The sequence below is a fragment of the Musca autumnalis genome, unplaced genomic scaffold (genome assembly GCF_047663935.1).
Source record: "Musca autumnalis isolate F117 unplaced genomic scaffold, ASM4766393v1 scaffold_1, whole genome shotgun sequence".
Classification (NCBI taxonomy): Eukaryota; Metazoa; Arthropoda; class Insecta; order Diptera; family Muscidae; genus Musca; species Musca autumnalis.
In genome coordinates, this window is record NW_027411644.1 from 60,392,535 (window position 1) to 60,420,134 (window position 27,600).

Sequence of the window (27,600 nt, forward strand, 5' to 3'; positions counted from 1 at the left end):
TTGCAAACAATTCTACAAGAGACTTAATATTTTAAAGAACTTCTTTTATGGCGTTAAATTCCAAAAGATTGACACTTGGCATAAAAGTACTCTCCATAAGCTTTAAAACGATGCCCATATTGCCCACGTTAGAATTGTAAAATGTCAAGACCCATATCTCGGGAAGTATAAAAATTTCAGCCCGATCCGAGAGGTGCCCCTAAACAGCCTAAAGGTGTGAAAGTACGAAATTTCCGAAATGTCAAGACCCATATCTCGGGAAGTAACGACTTCCCCAGGAAAATTATATATCGTTGTATTCAGGATGCCAAGGGCTGTCTACTGTAAAAATTTCAGCCCGATCCGAGAGGTGCCCCTAAACAGCCTAAAGGTGTGAAAGTACGAAATTTCCGAAATGTCAAGACCCATATCTCGGGAAGTAACGACTTCCCCCCGGAAAATTATATATCGTTGTATTCAGGATGCCAAGGGCTGTCTACTGTAAAAATTTCAGCCCGATCCGAGAGGTGCCCCTAAACGACATTTAAGCCCAAATTTTAATAAGAGTAAACAAATTACAATAGAGCTGATCGGCAACATTGCATCAAAATTCTAATTTATCACGAATAAATTGAATTCTTTTTCCATTCCCCCGTGTTATTTGGCGTTTTACATTGTGGTGGGGGGACAGTAACTTCGTCGGCAGTAATAATTTTTCGCAATTCAATCAATTGTTGAAAACCCTTCTCTCTCAAAAGGCCACTGCAAAAGAAAATTCGTAATTATAATAGTTTTTTTTACTCTGTACATACTAATTTTCCTTGTATGAGAACAATTCTACAAGAGCAAAACATCAAAATTAAAATTTGACACGATAAATTGTATTAATTTTCCTTTTGCAAATTGTTTGCAATTCTCTTGTGTTTTATTTTTACATTGTTGGCGGGGGACAAACAGTAGCTTCGTCGACAGTAATCATTTTTCTCCATTCTCATCCATTGTTGAGAACTGCTCTCTCTCACAAAAGAAAAATTGTAAAGAACAAGTGATGCTAACTCTAAAAACGCCAAACGCAGTTTTAGTGTCATTTTTTGTAAAACAAAAAAAAAACTGTTAAATGAAAAAAGTGCAAAAAACAGAACACAAAAGCATTCAAAAACCGCTTGGGCGCTGTTTTTGAGGGCATGCGTTACATTATCGAAAGAAGTAAGAAAAATAAAATTATTTAATTTAAACAAAGTACTCAAAGATTACGTAAAACTTTAGTGCGAGAAGTGTATAAAGGAGAGGAAGTAAATATTGTAGCATCTCGGGGCTTTTATCTCAGGAAGTATTAGCTTTCCGTGCAATGATAACAATTACTATCCAATATTAAATTTCAATACGCTCCGAGTAGTGGTTTCTGAAATAAGAGGTACCTGTAAGAATGTTCAGAAACCATTGACTTGGTCGACGTTGCAATCGGCATCGCAAGGATTACCATCTCTAAAAATTACAAAATAGTCCTCCAACTGCCCGAAAACTGCACTTAAGCTAAAATGTTGAATTTTTGTAAGGTAATCCTTCGTCGAATTTGTTTTATGTTTGAGACAAATATTTAGGACAATCATGAATATTTCACGCAGATTTTTTCCGCACGAAAAAATAATTTAAAAATGTGAAATTCGTTAAAAGTCATTATTTTAAATCGTGGAAAACTACTAGAATCTCATAACTATGGAATATTCTCACCTAATCGACAAAAATGCTCCCTTTTTGGACATAAGTAAAAAAACCCCGCACGGAATTTTTGTTCATGATTCCCCTGATTACAATTTGTAAAAGTTCGAACTATGTCAGTCACTCCTTTTGACATTTACCATGCCAAGCAGCCATTTTATTTGGGCTAAGCAGGATTTTTTTGACCTTTTGTGTCACTTTGTCAGGAAGCATGAAAAACATTTTGTTGCAGAGCTGCATAGAGAATCACAAATAGTATATTTGATAAAAAATTTAAAAACGATTCCTGTACAGCCCTCAAAGCTGACCCATGTCTTAAACGAAAATTTTGGAATTTCGTAATAGAGATTCCGGAAGTTTTTGACGGCATATTTTTCAATTAACTGCAAATTACGTAAGAAGTCCATAGTTTCACCCAAGTTGGCCCTTTTTATTCTGATTCCAAATATAAATTATTTTTGTCCCAAAAATCTATAGTTTCCGAATTATAGGACGACAAAGTTTAGAAAAAAGTTTTAAACGCCATTTGAGGTTATAGTTTGTGGGCAAAATTTTAAATTCTAGCCAGAGTCCGGCTACCTATGGTTGTCTTTATTTTGAAGGTACATTATCCGCCAGCTGCCGCTAAAAAAAATATTTCGCTGTTGTCCGATAAATTCCCTCATGGAACATAATGTACATTTGGAACGAGTTTTACAATGTAAAAATTTTCGACCAAATCGCATCCTCCACTTGTAAGTTATATCGTCCCAGCAAACCAATCGTACCGATATCGTAACGAAATCGGAACAAAATTCGGACGTTACGTCCGATATCTGATCCGAAATCGTAACGATATCTTAACGAAAGTTGTATGAAGTGGTTGACATAATTTCGGAAGGATCGGAATTCGCAACGAAATCGGAAGAAAATCCTTGGGATATTCTGAATTCGAATTTTTTCCTCCGAATTTTCGTACAGATTTCTGAACGATTTCGGAATAATGTCGTATGAAAATCTGAGGTACCTTCCGAACTTTCGTAAAGATTTCTGAACTATTTTGGAATAATTTCGTATGATTATCGAAGGAAACAATTTTTCTTTCTCTAATGCCTCTTTTTTATTGATAAATTTTCTTTGTTATGTTTTTTATTGGAAGATTATAATTTCAAAGATATCTAAAGATTTTCACTGTTGTTATCATTTTGTAGTTATAGTAGAACAATGCAAACTTTGTTTACGAATATGTTGAGTCTATCAGCACTAGCTTGAATTATTATATGTTGCATTTATATTTAAAATATTTAAAAAATATATATGCGAATTTTATAACCAACCATTTTGTTTTTCGACAACAAACTAAAATGTTGCTTGTTAAATATATATAAAAGGTGGTTGTTGTGCGAAGGGAAATTTGTTTCCGACATATCGATCCGAATTCGTAACGAAATCGGAAGAAAAACATTAGCATATTCGAAGGGAAATTTACTTCCGACATTTTCTCTGAAATCGGAACGAATTCTGAACGAATTCCCCTACGAAAAATCGTAGAGAAATCGATACGAAATCTGAACGATTTTGCTTCCGAAATTGTTCCGATATGTCGGACACCCGACATTTGGTTTGCTGGGGTATTATGATTGGAATTTCCAACTGTATGCGCATAATCTTGTTTAGCTAATAAAAATCGCCAAATTGGCACCATTGTCAATACTTGTGGTCCTTCAATGATATATGAATACAATTTTTCTCCAATGTATTTTATTTCGTTGGTGGTATTAAACTTTCTCCCAGAATTTTGTTGGTATGGGTCCACGCCTTCATATAGCCCCCATAGAACGGTACCTCCCGATTTTCGGTATTTTGAAGGTTGTGGTCTCAATATTACTCCGAAATGACAGAAATTTGGTAGTTATTTTTCGTTGTGGGTACGAAACTTTCCCATAGAAATTTGTCGGTACAGGTTCACGCCTTCATATAGCCCCCATAGAACGGTACCTCCCGTTTTTCGGTATTTTGAAGGTTATGACCACAATAATCCATTGAAATGGCTGAAATTTGGAATTTAGTCTTCGTTGGTGGTACGAAACTTTCCCCCAGAAATTAGTCGGTACAGGTCCACGCCTTCATATAGCCCTCTTAGAACGGTACCTCCCGATTTTCGGTATTTTGAAGGTTTTAGCTTCATTATCACACCGAAATGGCTGAAATTTGGTATTAAGTGTTCGTTGGTGGTATAAAACTTTCCCCCAGAATTTTGTTGGTATGGGTTCACCCCTTCATATAGCCCCCATAGAACGGTACCTCCCGATTTTCGGTATTTTGAAAGTTGTTGTCTCAATATTACTCCGAAATGGCTGAAATTTGGTATTTTGTCTTCGTTAGGGGTATTCAACTTTCAACTCTACATTTGTCGGTATAGGTCCACGCCTCCATATAGCCCCCCTAGAACGGTACCTCCCGATTTTCGGTATTTTGAAGGTTGTGACCTCAATATTCATCCAATCTGGCTGAAGAAATTTGGTATTTAGTCTTCGTTCGGGTAATAAAACTTTCCCACAGAAATTTTTTGGTACAGTCCCACGCCTTAATACAGCCCCCATAGAACGGTACCACCCGATTTTCGGTATTTTGAAGGTTTTAGCTTCATTATCACACCGAAATGGCTGAAATTTGGTATTAAGTGTTCGTTGGTGATATAAAACTTTCCCCCAGAATTTTGATGGTATGGGTCCACGCCATCATATAGCCCCCTTAGAACGCGCCTCCCGATTTTCGGTATTTTGAAGGTTGTGGCCTAAATATTTCTCCGATATTGCTGAAATTTGGTATTTATTCCTCATTTGAGTTATAAAACTTTCCATATGAAATTTGTCGGTTTAGGTCCACGCCTTCATATAGCCCCCATAGAACGGTACCTACCGATTTTCCTTTTTTTTTTTTGAGGGTTGTGGCCACAACAACAAACAGATATGGCTGAGATTTGGTATTTACTCTATGTTGGAAGTAAAACCCTTTCCGAATGGTACGCCCGATTTTCATAATTGTGAAGGATGTGATGTTAATATCCCATCGAAATGACTGAAATTTGTTATTTAGTCTTTCATGGGGTTATAAAATGTTCCATAAAAGAATAATCAGTATAGGTCCACGTCTTCCTATATCCCCCATACAAGCGTACCTCGTGATTTACGGTATTTTTTAGGTTTTAACCACATTATCCCATTGAAATATTGTAAATATGTTATTTAATCTTCTTTGTGTCTAAAAACTTTACGCCAGAAATTTGTCTGTATAGATCGACGTTTTAATATAGAACAGTACCTCCAGAATTTCCGTATTTTGAAGGTTAGCGAGATTGTTTTACCGAATTTGCTGAAATTTGGTATTAAGTCTTTTTCATAAACGAAAGGAAACTAATTGTTCCATTTTACTTTAATACCACTCCTGGTGGAGGGTATACAATTTTCGGCCCGGCCGAACTTAAAGCCGTTCTTACTTGTTATTTATTATTATTTTTTTGGTAAATTAATGGTCTGTTTCACTAATACGATGCGAAGTTAAATTCGTTCGAAGAAGTTTGGTAGTAATTCGAACGAATTTGAATTCGAATTGTCTTAGTGAAACAGGTCATAGGTATTCAGAATTCAATAGGGCCTTGTCCCTAAATTTAGAAGTTGGTAATTTGCTTCTATAATACTTTGGTTCAAATAATATTTGCACTATTTTAGAGGATTTTCAAGACATGTTTGTTTTTCCTAAGAACATCTTACAAACTAGGCTATTATTCAAAATTTTCTGTTTCACATTTTATTTTCTATAAGAAAATAAAACCTCCTTTTAACACGGCAATTCAGAACAAAATTGCCCATACACTCATTTAAACCAAACCCGTTCGTGGGTATTGATTTGGTTACGAAGTTTTTCGGCAAATCACACACACGCGACCCGAACGCAAAGTAAGAGAGCAAATGTTTTGATTTTTTTACTTCAGTCTTGTACTGAATTTCATGCAAGCAGGTTGATGCCGCTTTATTTGTTTATTTTTGGGTACACAGAAAAGATTTTGCAGTTGTACAGCAAATATGTGGAGGGAAGAATTTGAAAATGATTTTTGTTTTGTATTAATATTTTTAATGACGCAGAATGCCTCGTCTGCAATGCAACAATAAAAAATGTATGTATGCTTAGAAAGTCTTAAAAAATCATTTTTATATACAATTTGTTTTTTCTCTCAAAAAAATTAACTTATGAAGAAAAATACTTTTCAAATTATGAAGTTATTTATATTATTTTTAATTTAAGTCATACATGGCGAACGCGCCAACAATATATTTTTCATTTCACACTCAATATGAAAATCATCACCCTGTTCTCTCAGTGTAATTTTACCCACACATAAACAATTTAAGCGCTCGCTCTTCTTGGTCGGCTATGATTTAAACCGCGATTTTGTACGCAAAACCCATTAAAAACCGCCAAATTAACATCACCGTTTTACTCATTTGCAATGGAGAGTAGTAGAGGAGTAAGTCGAATCACAATGACAGAGTGATTATGTTTTGTTTGTCAAAATCAAAAGAAAACTATGGAGGAAAATCAATCAAATCCCTATTGAGAAGAAATAAAACAAATTTTACATATTCAACACTTTGATTATTATTTATACAAATATCATTTATTTTAGTGCTGCCCTTTGCCGTATTTGTACGTTTGTCTGCCAAGTTGTTTGCCGCCGCCGTCAACGACACAAGACGACGATGCATAAAAATGCCGAGTGAGGTGGTGAGACGACAAGTGGTGTTACCAAGTGAGTGGAGGGCTGGTACTCTAAAAACCCAGCAAAAACAACAAATATATACAAAACTTAACAAACACACACACCAGCGAGCCATCAATAAGACGAGAAGGAAAAATAAAACAACTAAAAACAATCAGGCAAAACCAACGCCAGCAAGAGGCTGTTTGCTTGCTGGCTGGTTGACTTGACTGACGTTTCACGACGGTGTGCGTGTATATGAATGAAAAATATATACACAAACACACAAAGCTTCAACGAGAAAAAAAACAGCAGAAAATATATAAAATTCTGACAATTTGTCTGACTAGATGCCAGGGTTGCCATGCCACAAAATCAAAACATAAATGAATGGTACTTTTAAATGGTCAAAGAAGGGAGTGGAGGGGGAGCTAGGCGTTAAGTACTAAAGTGTGCCGCTTAGTTGTTTACAATAAGAAAGACAAGAGCCAAATTGGCTGCAAATTTTTTGTTGCTTATCAATGGTAACCCTTGTGGAAACTTTTTGCAAAAAAACTACAAAAGAAAATTTATTCTAATAATTGTTACTTAATCTGTTTTTGTAAAAAAAAATTCACTTACCTTCTTTTTTCCGGGAATTTGGTTTAAATGTTTATTAAAGATATTATTATGCAGCAGATCTGCGATCGGCCAGCTTAACTCCAATATACCAGTGAGTGTTTTTGTTGTTTATTTTATTTTTCTCTTTTTCTTCTGCTTAATTTACACTCTTCTTTCGTGTTTTTTATGTTAAATACACAATTTTTTCTTTATTTTTTCATCATCTTCTTGAAAAGAATACAACAGCATCACTTTGAAACTTCTTCCTTCTTTTTTAATTCTTCTTTCTTATGCGATTTGTTATTACACAATTTTTGGTTTCTTGCTTTTTTTCGTAATTATTCCATTTTCCGTTTGCTCGTTAAATGAAAATTGCAATTTTTGCAAATTTCTTATTGAATATCCACAAAATGCATTTGTACTGAGAAATGTGAAAAACAGAAATTAAATAAAATTTATTTGACAAGCCGCGGCGACCGACTACGAGAAACGAATGTATGAACGAACGACGAGGAGGAATTGCGCGAGTGTATGTTGTTGGGTTATACTTGTCGTCGTTGTTGTTGTACGTTAACGATGATGATGATGTGTGTGGAGCCCAGAGTCGAGGGTGGGTGGCAGCGGCGGCGGCAGCATTGTCATACAATAACGTCGTTCAACGACAACATGGCCATTATTGACGTATGTGTAATGTGTTGGGGAAACAAATCCCCAACGAAAGAGAGGTAGAGAGCGCGATTTAGTTATACCGAGAGAACAAGACCCAAAAGCACAGGTAATTTCAAAGGGAAAAGGAACAAAATAGAGTTTGAATATGCATGCAAGTACAATGGAGCCCCTAATGCAGGCTCTTTTCGGCATTATTCTTACTAAAATACAGCATACATATACTTACATATTTATATATAAACACCTATATATGCATGTGGGGATGTATCGCATATATATGGGAAAAAATGTATATACACATTGCTAGGTGTATAGAGGAGCTTACTCCCAACAAAAACAACTACAAAGGCCAGAATGAGAAATACAAAACAACAACAAAAGCCCCATAATGAAGCTTTTTGTATTGCCTGCGAGTCTCGTAGGTTGTTTGGTTGCCTGGCTGGTCGAGAACATTTTCATTCATTCATTCAAGAAAAATGAAGTGAGCAAAATGTTGTTTCCAAAATACAATCCAGTCAAATTTTACCCCCCAACCACCCACTGATGAATGTCCGCTCGCTTGCCATAACCACAAACAAAATTTGTGCGGCATTTGTTATAGGCAAACACCCACATTCTCTCTCTCACTCCCCCTTCAACAACTGGTGGAATAGCTATCCAACAACAAAAATTTTTCGCTTACGTTTTCTAGAATCGTTGTTTTTTTTAGCCGACTACCCCTCACACAAAATCTAAATAGTTTTCTTTTCACATGAAAATTAATAGTCGCATCAGTTTTTCCATAATTTCTTCGACGTAAAATACAAATCTCAACGTTTATATTATTTTTTTCCGTTTTCAATAAACTCACGCATCGCCTCGCCACACAACACACACTCACTTGTTTATATATTTTTCTTTTTACATTTTTATATGTAAGATGAACGAGAAAAAACTCACTCTTATACCACACAGAAGAAAAAAACACTTCTTGCTTCTTCTTCTTCTTAGTAAAGGATTCAGTGATTTTCAATTGGATTTCTTTGATAGGTAGTAGCAGCTTTTTTACATATTTTTTCTTCTATCTTCTTCTTTCAATATACTATAATACACACACTTTAGCTTTTTTACTTTTATTTTGTAAGTATGTAAATTGGCAACAATTTGTTTCTGTTTTATTTTTTCTGAAAAATTCGCTTATTTTTTTGCTTGATTTTCTTGTAAATTGTTTTACTCTACACACTGTTGGATTTTTTCTTATTGTTTGCTTTTTGTTTTTCTTGTATTTATTTTTTGTGTGTTTCTTCCGTCCGCATTTTTCAATCCGTTTCGAGCGATTGTTGAGAACAATCTATTTTATTTAGCCATGATTTTTAGCTGTCATTTTTCTCCCGTTTCCTTCATTTTCTCTCTTTTCTTGACGGAATGGGTTACAGAGTTGCCACATCGTTTTTTATGCAACTGATAGACCGATTTAAATTGAAGCGTAACGTATGAGAGCCGGACGTATTTCAATGAACGTAAAACTGTTCATAATTAACCCTTCAGGCCGCGGCACATACGGTCCGTTGTGCGACGCGTTGCGCGTTGAAAGCAACAACCATATGAAAAATGTGTTAGTGATGCCAAGTTTGTTCTTGAATTTTTCATGTGGTTGTTGTAACGCAACGCTCAACGCGCCGTATGTGCAAAGGCCTTTTAAGTCAAGGTACATTTATAGAAGGTAGAAGTCAACTGTGTTTTTACTTTTTTTGTAAATTTGGTTGGAGCAAGTTGAGTTGAGTCGCGTAGCTAAATATTTTTCTTTAAATTGTACATTTTAATAACCCACATAAAGCCACTGGTCGTTTAAACGCCACAAAAAATGGTTGCAAAAATTGACGTAAAAATCTGATATTTTCACAAATTTTGGTGGGTTTTTCTGCATTTTGTTATATGTAGTATTGTTTGTTATCTGTCCTTCCATGCTTATAACTAGTTGTTTACACCAGACAATTTGTCTTCAAATACAACTCTGATTTACTAACACATACATACATTAGTCGGCTGTCTCCAATGAACGGAAACAAACAAAACGATTCCCGTACCAATCACACAAAGCCACAAATTTTTCAGCTTCTCTGAATCGTTTCATTCTCACAACCAAAACAAAAACACAAACTTTTCAACGTAAAAATATGGAAACCATGGTATAAGTAAAGAGGTAGATTTAAATGAAAAAAATCTATAGAACCCTTGGTTTTCTTGAATTCCTAAAACTTCAAAATAAAAGCAACAAGTGGGTTTGTTTACAATGCATTTTTTGAGCATTTTATAAAAAACGCGAAAAATGAATGAAGAGTTAAGTTTTTTCCACATAATCGAGTTGTGAATATGATAAACTGATTGTTTCAATGCAAATCTCACCAATTTCTTCCATACAAATAGTCTAAAAACAATTTTAAAAATCATTGAATTCGATTGTTTTTGAAATTGTTTGGCATATTATTCAAACACCACACACACATACACAGTTTGTTTAAATTGTTTTGAAGTTTTAGGCATACTCGAATGAAAAAAATTTAAATTGACATAAAGCTCTGGCTAACCTTTTTAATTAAACCATGATGGAAACCGTACGATTGGTGAAATGTAACTTGGGTTATGCTTTGCCGAGTTGTTTCATTCACCACCGAAACAAGAAGTATTTTTGGGAAACGTTTGCCGTGCGTATTGTCAATGACACACTCAGACACACACACATGTGATTGCTTAAGGGCTGTTTACACCATCTATCAATGTCGTATGAGATGTCAAATTTTCTACCTGCCAATGTTGTACACATAGTGTGACCACTATGAAAATTTTCATCTATCAAAATGATTTGGCAACTCATATGTAAATTTTTCATTTAGGGGGCGCTCTATTTGATACGGCATTCTCGTATGTAAACACAAATTAATTAGCCGTTTTCTGGCATTCTCAAAAAAAAAAAAATTGAAAAACAACATCTTTTAAAAAAGAAAATGGAGAGTTATGTATATTTAAATATTTAGAAAAGTATATAAATGGTGTTTATAATGTTATTTTCAGATCGATTGGTCGAAAGAAGCTGTCTTGGAAGTTATTGCTTTGTGCCAAAAACATAAATGCCTCTATAACCCCAAAAGCCTATTATACCACAACAAACATGCTAGATATTCATTTTCCTTCAACCAAAATTAAAATTTGCGCAAATTTGCAACTCAACAATAAATGTAAACAATGAAAAAAAAAACAGCTGTTTTTATATTTATAGGTTAAGTCATACGAAAATAACACTTGTAGGTATGAACGCACAAATTGAATGTTGTACGTATGACGTCAATTTTGACAAACATAGAGAATGTCGAATGGGTGAAAGAAATTACAGCTCATATGACATTCATAGATGGTGTAAACAGCCCTTTAACAACCCTATAAGATAGCATCAGCATACCAGTGAATTTTATCAACCACCAATGAGCATACCACAGTGAATTTTATCAACCACCAAACATTTTTGATTTATTCACATGTGTTTAGTACTATTCCGTTTTCTATCTGCTCTTGTGGAGTTGAGTACTTTTCGCTTTTCGTTTTGTTCGCACTCACGAATATAAACAAAACAAAACTAAACAGCGAGCTCGGCCAACGAGGGTTATGTTTCGTTTTGTATTGTTCCTATGGAAAATACGAAACGAAACGATTGGAAATGTTATTTAAAGTATTTTACGTACTCTGGCTGTCTCCCAGCTGTCCATCATATTTTCAGAAACAGTAATGCTAGGTTTACATTTACGAAATCCACTCGATTTCAACTGTCAATTCCATTGCTCAAACGTCAAATGAAATCTTATCTGAAATCCATTAGATTTCATTTGACGTTTAACCACTGGAATTGACAGTTGAAATCGAGTGGATTTCGTAAATGTAAACAAAGCATAAGGTTAACAAATTTTTGAAATTTTTGGAAAAAAATATGTCAGACGATAATTGAAATGTGTTGAAAACAAAAGAACATGAACAGAAAGAGAAACATAATATGTTAACGGAAAACAAAAAAAAAAATCGATGATTTTTATTCATAATTTTACAACTGTTTTTGCAGTTGTCTGGACGCTTACGTCACACAGGCAAGTTTTGGGTTTTTGGCAATCAATACATGAACTCAACTGTCCTGTCATGTATAAACCAAGGCGAATTTAACAAGGTGATCCAAAAGGCGAATTGAGGCGAATTCAGACCCTAGTCTTCATTTGCTGTCTGAATTTTTTGCGCGAAATATCTACAAAAGGAGGAAGAAAACGCATGGTACAATTACTTAGGTAGATGCCTCAGCCCAGCTGTTCGAATCTAAAACGTCAAAAAACTAGGAATTCGCTATGAAAAATCAAAACAAAAAACCATATGATTCGGTAAGTAAGAGATAGCATGTGTTCACTTCACTGTACAAACACAAGCGATAAAAAGAGACAACAAGAAACCATTTGGCGAATAATTTGACAGTTTACATTACAAAAAAAGTTGCTTTGTTGTAGCAATTCGCCGATGTTTCTACCTAAGTAATTGTACCATGAGAAAACGGTAAAATATTCTTCGAGAAGCTTAAATGAAGATGTTGTACACAGATATTCTTTATGAAAGCGAAATATTTGTTATTTATTTTTGACTAAAAATATGTTTTGACAGCAAATGAAGACATCAGTTGGTATTAATGTATCACCTTGTTACATTCTGGCCTATGCGGCATCATGGTGGGGTTCCGTCTAGCTCAGGAAGGAGCGCAATTCAGGGGGGATTTTTAACCCTGCCACCATCAAACCTAGGGAATGTTCCAATCGTGAAAAAATGGATCTTTAAACAAACACACAAACAAAACAAACACTACACAACATACACCTATGACAAAGGAGCTTGGTTTTGTTATTCTCCCCCACTATGCCCGCCCATCCTTGACCCTTTAGTCCATATCAATTTACTAGAAATTTTAAAAGGGCCCCGATTTCCACACACACTTACCTCAACCTAACATACGCCTGATTTCCTCTCTTACAAACAGATTTAACACAACATATTCATCTTAACATTCATACAGAAAAACAATTTATTGACATTATCATTTTTCTTAACACTAACAAATTAGGAGATATTCCTGGGACTATTAATACCCGATAATTAAATTTATTTACGTGAGTCACTAAAAAAGATTGCCTTCCTTTACTACTAGATTTGATGCCAATTGTGACGCATCCTTTTTCTACTCAAAACACTTCTTCCTAAATGAGCTCGCTTAGATAGAATTTGGACATCTCGATTTCATGTCCCGAATATGTACCAAAACAACAATCTAGATTTATGCGAAGGTAACCCTATCTCACACTTGTTCAAACATTCAAACTGGGCATTACTAATCCTCACAAACGAAACTTAAACACTAGTCATACTAACTACGGACAACACGATTTTTCTTATAATCTAAACATATGTTAAATCAATTATTATAAAATCTGGTATTTATGGAAAATCAAATAAATGGTTTTTATCTTTGCAGTTTTTTGGTCATTATTTAGTGATGTTAATTCTGTTAATTATATTTTTTTAATCATTAATTTTTATCTTTTTATATTATTTTCAGGGTGGCTTCAAAAAACTCGATGGACATTCCAGTCCATACATATAATGGAAACAGCAGTCAATTTGCTCGGATCGTGGGGGATATTTAATTCTTGGTACGTATTGATAATTTTTGACTTGTTACCTTGTTTCCTGGAAACTTATTTTTTTTCAATTTTTGTCTTTATAGGGAAAAAGTGGCGGTTCTCGGGGCTACGGCCTCCGGCTGATATGTAACCTGGAAGACTTCACAACCCTCGTTATAGAACTCCCTCCTTGGCACCAGCCCTCTTAGTATTTTGTATTCCGATTTTTAGCTGATTTAGTGTAATCTTTAAAAAAACACGAAACACAAAACACTCTGTAAATTATTTAAAATTTTTTTTTCCCAACTTTTAAAACCAACTCACATCTTGTTTTTTTACACTCCAACCGTATGTAAAAATCACAATAAAGTTACTTCGGCGACAATAAAAAAAAACACTTTGAAATTTATTTGTCTTTTTATTTCGGAAGGTTATTAGGACGAAAGTTAACCGCCCCTTGAAGCACACCACTTATTAGTAATGGCGTTTTTCTTCCATTCCTTCGCTTAAATACCCCCGCCAACGACGCTATTCCACCATTTTTCCTATTTTCTGTAATTTTCCCACAATTTTCCGACATTTATTTATTTGGTTTTCACCAGCTGTCCTCTAAACCCTATGGTATTATCAGGGTTGTATTTGCTATACGGCTTTGTTCAAGAATGGCCCTGTTGAAAATCATCCCTGATACGGGCATCACTTTTTCTACAATTTTAAACGGCCGCCCTGTGTATCCGGTTCTCTCCTGATTCGGCGTCGCGCAAAACCACAGGCAATTTTTTTCCAAAAATTAACTCTGCCTCAGAAACACATGCAACAAAACTTCGCCAATTTCAAGCAATTTCGAAGAAAGTGGCGATGTGCGTGTGTTGTAAATAATCTCCGTAGAGTTAAATAATAATTAATTAAAAAGTGAGATAATTTTGCCAAATTAAATGAAATTTTCCACGCGGAATTTTCTACGTGATTCTACACAAGGAACATTTGCAAATTTGGATAAAGGTAAGAGTTTAATATTGCATTCTGATCGACATAAAACATGGAATTAAAAAGTGTTTCTTATTTAATTTCCAGAAAAAGGTTAATTAATAGCGTGCATTGTCTTGGGAGTCTCATGTGTACATACGTATGTGTGTACCCACGCTAGTCATCTTCATTGAAAAAACCCTTGTCAATTCATTGTGTTTGCGGTGCCGGCATATATCGTACATTAGTGTGTGTGTGTGTTCTAATACGACGCCGTTGGTAAACCAGTTTGTCAACCAACCATCCACACACATGCATAACTCCTCATTCATCAACAGAATCGCACCACTCAAATACATACACCCAAACAGGTAATGCGTTTTCTCCTTCTCCCTTTTCACCCATTCTCCTTTTTTATTATTTGCTCATTCTTACTTCTTTCTCTTCATTACAGCTCTTTGGAATTCTTTCATGTTTTTTTGCAACTGGTACCAACAACAACCCATACCATTAGTGATGTTCTGAAATACATTTTATAATCTGTCAGTTGTGAGTCGAATTGTGTTCAAGGCTTGGAAGATTTCTGCCTACAAACATGTACATTCAATCAACCTGCAGTTGTTTTTGTGCCACCAATTGCCCATCGATGCAATACTTGCCTACCTGTGTCTACCATTTGGAATTTACATCAATTTTGGAATGTCAAATACGCAGTCCACTCTAATCAGACTTTTCCGCAGGTAATTTAATTATTCATTATTCATTTGTTTATTGAACAAACATGGCATACATACTTATTTGATTTACTGACAATTGTTTCTTTTTTTCTTTTCTAGGTAGATTCACATCATCTCAAATTTTTGTCGACATTGTGAATGTATGCTGCATGTATGTATGTGGCTGAGCACAATGACTGGTCAAGAAAATAAAATCTTTGTATGCTGGATAAGCCAATTGGTTTGTGTTTGGACGAGCTATGTAATATTGGTCAGATAAAAAATGTTAGAGTGGCAGTCCATGAAAAATAAAAACAAATGTGAAACGAATAAGAAGAAAGGGATATGGTGTGAGGTTGTTTACATCAAAAATGGATGTAATGGCAGGCAAGAAATTAAAAATACCAAGTGTGGGCATCAATCAGTGAACTCCAAATAACGTCCATAGACTGTTAAATACCATCCTGAGTGTGTTCAGTGTTTAATACCTGTAAAAGCTGGCGAATACAATTATTGCAAAAAAATGTCGAATCGTCGTGGGATATGTTGCAGCCACAATAAGGGTGAGTTTGCATGATTTCTTGTGGGTTATTTGTTTGTGTGAAGAAAAAAAAAAAAACAAAGTGAATGCGATAGGACATTTAGTGATTTTGTGGCATGAAGAACCTTTTGTTTACCTTATGAAATCTGTGCAGTAATAGTGAGCGCTTATTTTTGCCTGTGTTACATTAATAGCCGTCAGAATTACAACCCATATGTTGCAGCTGTTTAGTGTTACATATAATTACGTGTTGAAGGTGGTTGACCATCCATTGCTTCATTGTGTATTGTCGCATGCGATAAATATTTTTATGCAAATTTACTTCGTATACTCATGATACATATCAGTGTGAAATCTAAATTTTTTTTTTATCGCATGGGATACAAATGTGTATATCAGTGGATAATATTTAATAATTTCAACTTTGTGTGGGAATTTGAGGCAGATTAAGTCTACGTGGGTGGTATAAAAAAAATATTTTATTTTTAATGAAAGCTGATTGAGAAACACAAATGAAATACTATTCGGTGAAATAAATAAAAATTAATGCCATAATGAAAGATTGTTGATCAACCAAAGAACAAATAAATAGATTATATTTAAAACATATTAATCTCATGTGGAAAGTTATTAGCGGCAATTTGCAATGTCAGTGGATGATATTAAAAATTATTTTATGTTGAAAGTTGTTTGGTAAACCCCATGAAATACTACTTGGAAAAATAAAAAAAAAAAAAATTCCATAATAAAAAAGTTGGGATATTAAGGGGGATATAAAAGGATTATATTTAAAACATTTAAATATCGCATGTGAAAAGTTATTAGCGGCAATTTGAAATATCAGTGGATGATATTAAGAAATAACTATTTCATATTAAAGTATGATTGGAAAATCAAATGAAATTCCAGCGGATGAGACCAAGAAAAATGCCACCTAATAAGATGACTGAGAAACCAAATTTAAATATCAATGGGAAATATTACAAAGAAATTAATTTCATGTGGAAAATGGGTTTTATTGCCATAGTGGATGATATCCTAAATATTTATTGTCATTGATTTATTGCATGATGGTTTACAGGGGGTATTTGTTTAAATCTTTTATATAAAATTTTTATTTGGTTGTGTTTTATATTATATTCTTATTATATTGTTATATTTTATTATGTCATTACATATTTAATATATATATTTCTTTCAGCAAATTTTTATCGGGTTTTGATATCGGGATTAATTATTTTGATTCGCGTATAATAGATATCGTATCGGTTTTTTTTTTTTATATCGCAATTAAAATATTATGCGGTTTTCATATTTTCGTGCCGGGATTGGAGATTTTTATGAACCAAACACTATCAAGGAAAATTATTCCGATTTACAGACTCCAGTTGTAGTAGTTACTACTATGTTTACTATCATCTATTTTCATATGGCTTTCAAACCAATTCAGTGATGAAGTTGTTACATTGAAAAATAAAGGAACCCTTTTATGATTGTGTCGAGTTATAACCAACGCAGGTTTACAGTTTTTTTTTTTTTTTTTTTTTTGTGCTTTAAATATATTGGAGATGGTGGCTTTTGCCTGAAATAGGCTTTTATGATTTATTATAGATTTTCGGTATTGCCATTTCATACGTTCTAGTCCCAACGTGGGGAACTCCCACACCCTGTAGTCTCATTCAGCCGGGCTATTAACCATTTTCCATGCTTAAGTTATACTATTGTAAACGAAAAATCAATGCCTCTGGGTACATGAATCCTTAAAATGTAACTTAGATTAATAAATTGGGACATCACAATCTAATTTATTAAATCTATATTGCACTAAGGTATCATGTATCACAGATTCTGATATTGCACATTCGTTTCAAAACGTATATCTATTGCATAAAAAAAATAATAAATTGAGACAACAATCTCTAGTATAATTACAACAAGCACAACATGAAAAAAATATGGACGTATACTTTTATTCTATATTGCGCTTGAGTTGTAATATCACAGATTAGTTGCATCTTTTTATGCTTTAATGTCTTTAACATGGAAGTTACCAAGGGATTTCCCTTGCAGCGTTTCTAGTTCGTACATACTGTTTCCGATGGGTCGGACTATCCTGCATTTTAAAAATTTCTTGCAAAATTTTGCATTTATGTTATTCTTGAAATTGGATAGGATATGATTCCTGCGGTAAACTTCCTGACCGGGCCTAAAGTTAACATTTCTTGATCTACAGTTGTATCTCTTTGCGCTTGATTCATACGCCTGATGTAGGTTACTCTTAATCTTTTCTCTTAACAATTCCAACCTTTCGGTTTTATTTAATTGTTCTATATTATGGTCTGTCAGGGACTGAAGCTTTTTCGCAAGTTTATAATCTGTCCCGTTAGTGAACATATTGTGTCCAAATAGTGCGAAGAATGGGTTGACGCCTGTGGCTGAGTGCACTGAAGTTCGAAGGGCCGTTTCTATTTCGGGAAGATACAGATCCCAATCGCGGTGATCATTTTCGACATACGTTCTTATCGCCGCCAGTACGGATTGGTTTACTCTCTCTACCGCATTAGATTGTGGAGAATAGTAAGCTGTGGTTATATGATTTATCTTGTAGCTTTTTATCATGTCTTCGAATATCTTTGAAACAAATTGTTTACCGTTGTCGCTGTGAATTATTTCTGGGACCCCGAACAGGTGGAATACTTGGGATTCCAGAAATTTCACAACGTTTTTCGCGGTAGCATCTTTCATAGCGTGCAGGAATATAAATTTAGTAAGATGATCCATTACTATGAAGATGTAGGAGTTGCCTTTTTTAGATCTTGGATACTTCCCAAGAAAATCTATATAAAGTTTTTGGAATGGCCGTTCTGTTATCACCTCGTTTCCCATCCTAGGTCGCATAATCTGATTAGATGACTTGGTCTCTTTACATATTTGACAGTTGGTCACATAATTCCTCACCTGGGAAACCATATTGGGCCAATAATAGTACGTCTTTAGCCGATTTAAAGTTTTATTAATGCCATCGTGCACCGATTGTGTATAATTATGGGCCTTTTCGATCATGGCATACGCAATTTCCTGCGGTATCCATAACTTCCACTCAAATTCTGTCGTCACCTCATCGAAATGTTTTATTCTTATGAAAATTTTTTCATTGTCTACTTTTAAATCCGGTAGCCGTTCTTGGTTTTCTTTTATCGTCTCACGTAACTCTACATAATCCTCGCTTTCAAATGCGGTGGTCTCGAAGTCTAGCAGATCATCATTTGCAATTTCTTCTACCATTATATCAGAATCTACTGGTGTTCTCGATAGGGTATCCGCAACGATGTTCTCGGATCCTTTACGGTGTTCAATTGAGAAATCGAATGCTTGTAGCTGCAACGACCATCTGGCAAGCCTTCCACTCAGATCCTTAAGTGACATCAGCCACTTAAGGCTGGCATGATCGGTAATGATGGTAAATTTCATCAATTCCACATATGGCCGAAATCTCTTCACAGCTAACACCGCAGCCAAACATTCTTTTTCGGTTACCGAATAGTTTCTCTGACTCGCATTCAGTTTTTGTGAATAGAATGCGATGGGGTATTCACCACCATCGTCATCCTTTTGGAATAGGACTGCCCCAATCCCATATTCTGATGCATCGCACTGTATGAAAAATTCTCTTCGAAAGTCTGGATGGCGAAGCACTGGTGCCGATGTCAACGCTTTCTTGAGCTTTTTGAAGGATTCAGTGGCTTGGGGAGTTATAGTGAATTTCTGACCTTTTCTTAACGTGTCTGTCAGAGCTGCGGATATGGTAGCAAAGTCCTGGATGAAACGTCGGTACCATCCGGCAGTACCCAGAAAGCTTCGGACTTCCCTAGGACTTTTTGGTACGGGTATTTTGAGTATCGCACTTACTTTTTCAGGATCCGTTTTAAGGCATCCGTTACCAATGATGAATCCGAGGTATTTCAACTCTCGAAAACAAAATAATGATTTCTTTAGACCAATTGTCAAGTTGGCCTTTCGTAAGCATTCCGCTACTTCATTTAATAATCTTATGTGGCTGTCGAAGTCTTCTGATATTATGAGTAGATCATCTAAATAGATGAAAACATTTGACTTTAGTTTCCCAGGAATTACTCGGTCCATTAACCGGCAGAGTCGTTGCGCCGCGTTGCATAGACCAAACGGCATTACCCTGAATTGGTACAGCGGTCGACCTGGTACCGTGAAGGCTGTGTATGGTTTGGCTTCATCCTCAAGTTCTATTTGCCAAAACGCATACTTCAGGTCGACACTGCTGATATAATGCGTTTGGTCTATGCGACTCAGTATGCCGTCAATATTTTGTAACGGATAGGCATCCTTTATAGTTAGGGCGTTGAGTTTTCTCGCATCAAGGCAAAATCTATTTTTGCCCGGTTTCCTTACTACGGTTGTGCGGTTGCTCCACGGAGAATCGCTTTCCTCTATAACATTTAGTGCGAGCATATGATCTATCTCCTTGTAAACTATATCCTGTACGGCGGGCGATAGGGGGTAGTGCTTGTCCTTTACGGGATTTGCACCTTCTACTAATTTTATACTATGCTTTTCCAACCTAGTGCATCCCAACCCATGCTTTTCAAATGTCAGGAATTTATATTTGACTTCGTTCAGTTTACTTAGCTGTTCCTCAGTTAGAATATGCATATTTATGTTTTCATTCGTTGACGTTCCATGAATTTTCATCTGGAGATCTAAATTGATTTCTTCCACAGGAAAGATTTCGGGTGCAATCCCGAATATCTTCCAGAAATCTATACCCAAATATAGATCCTGCTCCAAATCTGGACACAAATATAAAGACATTTTGGCGATTTTATTTTCATACTCAATGTTTACTTCCACTGTACCTAATATGCGGTGATGTTGACCTGAGGCTGTAGTAACATTCGACGTATAGTGTTTTACTTCAACTCCTATATCTTCCACTATCTCTCTGCAGTTCCTTCCCAATAGACTGACCGTGGCCCCAGAATCTAGTAAACCACGTATTTCTCTGCCTTCTATTTTAATATTGGCATATGGCCTTTGATCTTTTCTGTGTTGGCATCTCGCGATTGCTTCTACCACCGATTTTTTTATTATTTTAATTTCTTTATGCTTTTGTCTTAGTTTTAATATCTTTTGTTTATTCTTGGTTGACACTTTCGATATATTGCTCAATTGGAGGTTGAATTCTTGGCCATTAAGGCTATTTTCATTTTGCCCTTGGAAAATTCGAGACCTAACTCGGTTATAATTTTCCTTTCTGGCCTCCAGAGGCAAATAATGACGTATTTTGGAATAATCTATTTCTTCATTCTTATCAGTTTCTAATTTATTTGAGGATCGGTCGGGTCGGCGGGTTGTTCGGTCGAACGTCGGTTCCCCGCGGCAACCACGCTCTTCCTCGAGTTTCCCGTACGACAATTAACACATTTAGGAGTGATTGTATTTGGCCTCCCACATTTGAAGCAAAATTGATTTTTTTGTGAAGACATGCACTCTCTAAATCCATGACCAGGGGTCTGGCAATTCCAGCATATTAATTGAGAATTAATTGCTGAGACGTCCACTGCCCCCTCTGGTTCATAAAAATTCTGAAAATCCTCAATATCATTATCATCCTGTACGCAGTTCACGCGAATTGGCCTGTTGTTGCTGGGATTTGTTATTGGGACTGACTCGCGGCGGAAAAATGTCTTTTCTATTTCAAGGCATTCTATCCTCAGTTGTTCCAGTGAACCTACTGGCATAGAATAAACTATTCCCGAAATATTTTTTCTTAAATTTTTCTTAGCCAGCGAAATCATTTCGTGTTCTTTCACCGGTCTTTCAAGTTTTACCCTCATCAAATTCAGGTCATGAAAAAATGCATTAATGGATTCTCCGGGCTGTTGTTTTCGCTCTAACAAATCCCTCATTTCCTCAAAGCATGTTCTTTTTGTTTTGAATCTTTCACACAACGCAAATTTTAGAGAATCCCAAGTAGAAATATTACGATTCATTTGTTCCAGCCAAAACCATTCATTGGCCGGTCCTGAAACTAAAACGTGAAACTCCTTCAGAATATCTTCCCATGCTAAATTATAAAGTTTTTGGAAATGTTCTAAACGATATATAAAGTCCTCTACAGACAGGGTGTTAGGTCTGCCAGAGAAATTTAAGCCAAAACGTTCTAATTTTATACCTTGCCAGCCATAAGTACTCATGAATGACGGTGTAATTGTAGGAGCACGACTTACGCTTGGATTACTTTCCGTACTTGGGGGTGGAGATGGAGGTCTCGGATCTACGGTAGGGTGTGGGTGAACAGGTGGGACTTGTGGGGGGTTTTGTCCGTTGGGAGACAGTCTTCCTATAGCCTCATTCAGTTTCCCAATAATATTATAGACTTTCTCCATTTCTTTAGTGACAGTCCCCTGTACCATGGACTCTATTCTTGTCTGTGATTGGTTTAGGGTATCATGGACCATACTTCTTACAAGTCGGTTGAGTTCATGTGTATTAGTTGGTTGTGAAGTCGGTTGAGCATTAATGCCGCTATTAGGATTAGTAATGGAACCTGAGAGATCCCGGACCGTCGGATCGACATTAGGGCTATCCATTATGGGTTCAGGTCCTTTTTTCTTATATTTCGGTTTAGGCAACACAATTACTGTCCTATTCAAGTCAAAAGATCTATTTCTTTTCAAATGCCTTTTACCAGCCGATCCACTCATTAGTTTTTATTTTCAAAGGAGATTTTAATTTTTTTTTTTTGAATTAATATAAAGAAAAGCTAGGGTAAATTAGAACTATGCTAAATTTTACTATAATTATTTTATGTTAGGTTTCCGTTACACAAGTGTCAATTTAGAAAAAATCTTATTGTATAAAACTCTTATTAGATTAGGATACTACTGGTTAGGTTAATATAAAAAAAAAAGAAAACACAAATAAAAATATTTTCACACAAGACAATCACAACTATGAGAGGTTATCAGGAGTATTTTCAGTTACGTTATAGATAAAGTGTGTGGACTGTTTCTTTTCGAACCAAAAACATGTATTTATAAATCAAGTGGCCTGATCTGGTTGTCATAGGGTATGGAACAGGTTGGACATTACAATTTTATGACTTTTTTGGCGGGATGGCATCATGACAATTTTTTCATATGATGAGAAAAAAGAATTCATGATAAAGATACAATTACCATACAGTCTAGGGCACACATTGCCTTAGCAGATACGTTAATTTATCTTAAGCCATCTTTCTCTATTGCCTTTACAAAAAAAATAAACAAACAGAAACATACAAACACAGGTCATACACACAATACATTCTTTGTTACACTTAACGAACAATGAGCTATTGTACTAGACCCTTACTACATGGAACAAAATATCCTAATTTTCTAACTTTCTATTCTAGATATTGCACAGTTATCACAGATTATTGAATAAAAGGTGGATGCAATATCCGATAGCTTGTTCGAAAATGCGATATTTTATTTTAATCTATTGAGCCCTATTGTCTATTGTACAGTGCTTCGGTCTTACTGCACATGCATTATTATTCATGCCTTAAAGGCATTAACGTTTCAGTTTGGGCGCCATATTGTTACATTCTGGCCTATGCGGCATCATGGTGGGGTTCCGTCTAGCTCAGGAAGGAGCGCAATTCAGGGGGGATTTTTAACCCTGCCACCATCAAACCTAGGGAATGTTCCAATCGTGAAAAAATGGATCTTTAAACAAACACACAAACAAAACAAACACTACACAACATACACCTATGACAAAGGAGCTTGGTTTTGTTATTCTCCCCCACTATGCCCGCCCATCCTTGACCCTTTAGTCCATATCAATTTACTAGAAATTTTAAAAGGGCCCCGATTTCCACACACACTTACCTCAACCTAACATACGCCTGATTTCCTCTCTTACAAACAGATTTAACACAACATATTCATCTTAACATTCATACAGAAAAACAATTTATTGACATTATCATTTTTCTTAACACTAACAAATTAGGAGATATTCCTGGGACTATTAATACCCGATAATTAAATTTATTTACGTGAGTCACTAAAAAAGATTGCCTTCCTTTACTACTAGATTTGATGCCAATTGTGACGCATCCTTTTTCTACTCAAAACACTTCTTCCTAAATGAGCTCGCTTAGATAGAATTTGGACATCTCGATTTCATGTCCCGAATATGTACCAAAACAACAATCTAGATTTATGCGAAGGTAACCCTATCTCACACTTGTTCAAACATTCAAACTGGGCATTACTAATCCTCACAAACGAAACTTAAACACTAGTCATACTAACTACGGACAACACGATTTTTCTTATAATCTAAACATATGTTAAATCAATTATTATAAAATCTGGTATTTATGGAAAATCAAATAAATGGTTTTTATCTTTGCAGTTTTTTGGTCATTATTTAGTGATGTTAATTCTGTTAATTATATTTTTTTAATCATTAATTTTTATCTTTTTATATTATTTTCAGGGTGGCTTCAAAAAACTCGATGGACATTCCAGTCCATACATATAATGGAAACAGCAGTCAATTTGCTCGGATCGTGGGGGATATTTAATTCTTGGTACGTATTGATAATTTTTGACTTGTTACCTTGTTTCCTGGAAACTTATTTTTTTTCAATTTTTGTCTTTATAGGGAAAAAGTGGCGGTTCTCGGGGCTACGGCCTCCGGCTGATATGTAACCTGGAAGACTTCACAACCCTCGTTATAGAACTCCCTCCTTGGCACCAGCCCTCTTAGTATTTTGTATTCCGATTTTTAGCTGATTTAGTGTAATCTTTAAAAAAACACGAAACACAAAACACTCTGTAAATTATTTAAAATTTTTTTTTCCCAACTTTTAAAACCAACTCACATCTTGTTTTTTTACACTCCAACCGTATGTAAAAATCACAATAAAGTTACTTCGGCGACAATAAAAAAAAACACTTTGAAATTTATTTGTCTTTTTATTTCGGAAGGTTATTAGGACGAAAGTTAACCGCCCCTTGAAGCACACCACTTATTAGTAATGGCGTTTTTCTTCCATTCCTTCGCTTAAATACCCCCGCCAACGACGCTATTCCACCATTTTTCCTATTTTCTGTAATTTTCCCACAATTTTCCGACATTTATTTATTTGGTTTTCACCAGCTGTCCTCTAAACCCTATGGTATTATCAGGGTTGTATTTGCTATACGGCTTTGTTCAAGAATGGCCCTGTTGAAAATCATCCCTGATACGGGCATCACTTTTTCTACAATTTTAAACGGCCGCCCTGTGTATCCGGTTCTCTCCTGATTCGGCGTCGCGCAAAACCACAGGCAATTTTTTTCCAAAAATTAACTCTGCCTCAGAAACACATGCAACAACCTTCTTTCTTGCACCATGGTATAAACGTAAACGCAATAGGCCTAACACGGAAGCAATTAAAAAAATTGACTTTTTTGTAATTTTCGACTTTTGATGAAAATTTTAAATATGCGATAAAAATTTAATCATAAATGTTATATTTATATAAAGTCAGAGATTTGTTAGGAATTTAGTAAGGGTATTTTCCCAATCAAAAACCAAGGGATTGACATGTAAGAATACACCTATATTACCGTTCAAAGTTTTCGGCACTTTTAAAAGAAGGCCCGAATGCAGGAAATCTCTACGTTTTAGGGGAAAATGCTTAAAAAGTCTCAAAAATATCTCGCAAAAAAATTCTCGGTGCTAAGTGTGTTAACCAAGGGAATTTTTGAACTTCAAATTACGCTATCTCGGGAAGTATGCATTTCCCAAAAACAAATATATATATATATATATATATATATATATATATATATATATATATATACATATAGGTTAGGTTTGGGGATGTGTAGTCAATATATATATTGACTACGCCACTCGGAGACCTTTCGTTCCATTGCGATCATCCATAAAAAGAGGTTCAGAATTACCTGAAAAGACAAGAGAAGAGAGAAGAATAAAGAAAAGAGTGTGTGGTTTGGAAAGTAGTACTAAATGAATTATTAAAAAGAAAAAAAAAAAATGAAGATATAATAAAGAAAGAGAGGGTGGTTTATTTGGTGATGGTAGAAACTGTCAGAGAAGTAGTTACGCTTATGGGTCGCGCCGTCCCAGCCAATTCAAATTTTTGATGATGTTGTTTATGATTGTTGGTTCCATGTTTGAGTAGAAGGTTAAGCTTGGAGGAAAACATATTCCTGTTAATCAATATCGCTTTCGAGTTAACATCGGGCAACGACATAAAATATGCTCAATCGTCTCCGTTTCCTCCTCATCTTCACAGAGCCTGCAATAGTCCACGCCATCATCCTGCCATTTGCCGATAAAAGCTCGGATGTTGCAATGGCCGGTAATGACACCCGTCAATACCCTGATTTCTGACTTATTCAAATTTAAATGTGAAGTTGTTCTGTTTGTTGATAGAGTCGGCCAAATGGCCCTTGACACGTTGCACCTTGGTTCATTATGCCATAGTTACTTGGCTTGTTCTTCAAAGAACGTCTCCACCTTCCGAAAAACGTGACATATGGGTGGTTTGATAGAATCAGTGATAGCTTGATTTGTTGATTGAGATCAATGTCTTGCCAGTTCATCTGCCTTCTCGTTTCCCACAATGTCACAGTGTCCCGGTACCCAGCAGAGTCGGACAGCGTTAGTGAGGTTCGCCAAAGCAGTTCTACACTCAAGAACGGCCTCAGACTTGATATTGGGGGATTTGATGGCTTTAAGAGCCGGCTGACTATCAACGAAGATAGTCACCGGTTCAAAGATTTCAGCATCCAGACTGCGGTCATTTTGATCGCGAAGATTTCTGCTTGGAAAACACTACAGTCGCTGTTCAACCTATAAAAGTATACGAGGCAAAGCTTTTCGCAGTAGACGCCAGTTCCGGTACCTTCTTCCATCTTGGAACCGTCTGTATAGAAAGCCAGACCGTCCAGAGGAGGGTTACTACGGATCCAGTCATCTCTACTAGGGATAACGACCTCAAAATCATCAAATCTATGGATTGGTGATAAGTAGTCGCTGAATTTCCCCTGCAGATTCAAGCTAAGGTTTGGCCCTAGCTCCCGAAGAATGCATGCATGACCATAGGTGCTGTCACGCCAACGATTTAATTCATGTAGCCTTAGGGCACTACGTGCTTCTTGGGCAAGAGGTTTAGCATCGCATTCAGAGCTGCTTGTGGTGTACTTCTAAAAGCTGCAGTTATCAGGATCGAGGCTGCCCTTAGCACCTTGTCTATGTTGCCAGAGTTCGATTTATGTCGAAGCGCATGCCACCAGACAAGACATCCATAGGATAGGATGGGTCTCACAACAGTATTAAACAACCAGTGTATAATAGCTGGATTTAATCCCCAACTTTCCCAATCGAATTCTTACATGAATAGAGTGCAATCATACCTCTCTTCGTCCCTTCCTCGACGTTCCTTTTCCATCTCAATTGAGAATCCAGGATTGTACCTAGGTATTTGGCCTCAGGAGATAGATGTAACTGCACTCCATCCAATGTTGGTGGCATGAACTCGCCGAGCTTACGCTTTCTGGTGAACAATACCAGTTCTGCTTTCGTTGGATTTACACCAAGGCCATTTGTGGTGGCCCAACGGGACAGCTTTGATAAGGCTCCTTGCATAAGCTCCGAAATTGTTGACAAGAATTTGCCAGTTATTAGTAAAACCACATCATCCGCGTATGCGACAACCTTGATGCCCTGATTGTCGAATTCCGCCAAAATATTGTTTATCACAAGTAGCCACAGCAGCGGTGAGAGTACACCTCCCTGGGGAGTACCTCTAGTTACTGTCTTCCTTATTGTCAACTCCCCAATGCTGGAATTAATGATCCTGCTCTCCAGCATTCTCTTTATCCAGCAGATCAGGGTTTCCGGGGTGTTGACCGCTCTAAGCGAGAGATGAATGGATTCAAGTTT

The 27,600-nt window shown here is 35.9% G+C and overlaps 1 protein-coding gene and 1 long non-coding RNA gene across 6 annotated transcripts in view; both read right to left on the reverse strand.

Annotated features, from left to right (window-relative positions):
• Positions 1 to 9,052, reverse strand: part of cic (Putative transcription factor capicua) — a 151,679-nt gene extending 142,627 nt beyond the window's left edge. For 2 of the 5 annotated variants that reach the window (XM_073976214.1, XM_073976182.1), the window contains exons 1-2: positions 8,645 to 9,052; positions 7,058 to 7,457 (exon numbers count right to left, since the gene is read on the reverse strand). The gene's annotated coding sequence lies outside the window, so the exon portion shown is untranslated. Of the gene's footprint in view, positions 1 to 7,057; positions 7,458 to 8,387 lie in introns of all 5 variants that reach the window. The other 3 variants (XM_073976190.1, XM_073976198.1, XM_073976205.1) reach the window with 3 other exon arrangements.
• A 4,241-nt stretch (positions 9,053 to 13,293) lies between these two features.
• On the reverse strand, positions 13,294 to 13,959 carry LOC141398694 (uncharacterized). The gene is made up of 2 exons (XR_012411692.1): positions 13,708 to 13,959; positions 13,294 to 13,629 (listed from the first exon to the last, which is right to left on the reverse strand). It is a non-coding gene; the product is annotated as an uncharacterized lncRNA (long non-coding RNA).
• Between the last annotated feature and the right edge of the window lie 13,641 nt (positions 13,960 to 27,600).